The sequence below is a fragment of the Galeopterus variegatus genome, unplaced genomic scaffold, assembly GCF_000696425.1.
Source record: "Galeopterus variegatus unplaced genomic scaffold, G_variegatus-3.0.2 Scaffold7880, whole genome shotgun sequence".
NCBI lineage: Eukaryota > Metazoa > Chordata > Mammalia > Dermoptera > Cynocephalidae > Galeopterus > Galeopterus variegatus.
Genome location: NW_007733991.1, coordinates 54352 through 56392, shown reverse-complemented (window position 1 = coordinate 56392; position 2041 = coordinate 54352). Strand labels below are relative to the sequence as shown.

The following is a 2041-nucleotide window of genomic DNA, read 5'->3' as shown; positions in this document are numbered from 1 at the left end:
GGGGGGGGGGGGGGGGGGTAAGGAGGAGTGGGCACTGGCAAGGCAATATTTGGCCATGTACTAGAATTTGTTTTTAACAAATAAAAATTTGAAATATACACTAACAAAACTGCATCTTGAGGGAGATATGTCAAGCAGGATTGAAAAGGGCACTCCACAACAGTCCTTCCATCCCAGATTTCAGAAACCCAGATTAACAGAATGGCCCCAGAGAATCCAGACCCTTTTACCAACCTGAATGATTCCAGTATGAACTTGATACCATGGGATCCAGCTAGTCCCATACCCCTGATGAACAGAATGCCCCTCGTGACTCCTCACACACTTTAATCAACATGGGTAAGTCCAGTACGCACTCGATGTCACTGGATCAAGCCAATTCCACATTACGGAAGAAGCATCAAGAACGTACCACATTCACTCACAAATAGTATGAAGAGTTGGAGGCTCTGTTTAGCCAGACCAGGTTCCCAGATAAAAATCTCCAGAAGAAACTAGCTTTGAAACTCAACCTACTGGAGTCAACAGTGAAGGTCTGGTTCAGGAACAGGTGATTCAAATTAAGGAAGCAGCAGTAGCAACAGCAGCAATCACTAAAACAACCAAAACAAATCCTTCTCATAGAGCACATCCACCAATCCTAATTCTCTTTTTCCTGAGGTTTCAGATTTCCACCGCTCCCTCCCGCCTCAGATCTTAGGCTCTTCCAATCAAGCATGGGACTCTATCTTCACTTAAAGTTCCACAAGTGGTTTTCAAATGCAAGATCCTTAATCGGAGAGGCTAGTGGTCTCACTTTCTGCTTTGTACTCTGATGTCTATGACAAAGCCCAAATCATAGAACTGTACAGTTTTCCTGACGAGGACGAGATATCCAGCTCTTCCTTCCACTATCTATATCAGTACCTCTCATCCACAAGGCCCCAGCTAGAAGGACAGGGTTCCTTCTCAGTGCTTTTGCTGGTCCAGCTGTAGATCTATCTCCGTCACAAACCTGGTCCAGTAGGACAAGCCAAAACTAGTCTGGTATGACAAGCCAAATCTTTGCAGCCTATAGTCGAGGAGACAGCTTGGAATTCCAGAACACATCCAGTATGGTAGACTTTGGATTTCTCTGATCAAAGTCTAGTAAATACCATACAATTTAGAAAAGAGATCTTCCTACCTCTTGACTCTCTTCTTTTCTTTGTCTGATTTTTAACCCAAGTATCTGGGTTAGTATCACTTTGATTTCCATGGAAATACTGTAAAAACTAGAGTGTTTTTACAAGCATAGCTCAGCACTACACAATCAGCCCCACAACCCTTCCTGGGGAGAGATCCTTCTAGTCCCTTTAGCCAATAAGACTCCAAAATTCCCTCTTCCCAAAACTATCTTGGACTTTTTAAAAGAGGGACAGCAGCTTTATGGGGTCATCCACTTTTAATGAGAGAAGTTTATAAACTTACATCTTATTTCCAGTCTTTAGCTTTGGGGTGTTTTAAAGGGGATTTCTGGTCAAAATTTAAGGGGAAATCACCACCATCAATAGCTTTAATATAGTACAAGAGCCCAGACATAGGAAGAAGTGTAAGAACTGGTATGGGAATAGATAAAACAGATTTCTGAAGATGGGACAAGCTATGGTTTGAATGTTTGCCCCCTCCAAAGCTCATGTTGGAATTTAATCCCCAATACGGTATTTGAAATGTGGGGCCTTTAAGAGGTGATTGGATCATGAGGACTAGCCCTCATGAATGGATTAATTCTTGGATTATTGGTTTAATGGGTTATCAGCGGACTTTATAAGGGGAGCAAGTGACCACAAAGAAGTGCTCTTGCTCAGTCCTTGCCCTCGGATGTTCTGCACCACTTCAAGACTCTACAGAGGCCCCACAGGAAGAAGGCCCTCATCAGATGTAACCCCTGGACCTTGGACTTCCCAGCCTCGAAAACTGAAGAAATAAATTTCATTTTTCTTATTAAAAAAAAAAAAAATTGAAACACTTCATATAAAGCAAGATTGAGAAATTTTTTTCTAATATTTTTGCTAATAAGAAC

At 42.0% G+C, this 2041-nt stretch overlaps 1 pseudogene; it reads left to right on the top strand.

The window, feature by feature from the left end:
- The first annotated feature begins 359 nt into the window (after positions 1-359).
- On the top strand, positions 360-1118 carry LOC103607939 (annotated as a pseudogene).
- Positions 1119-2041: the final 923 nt, after the last annotated feature.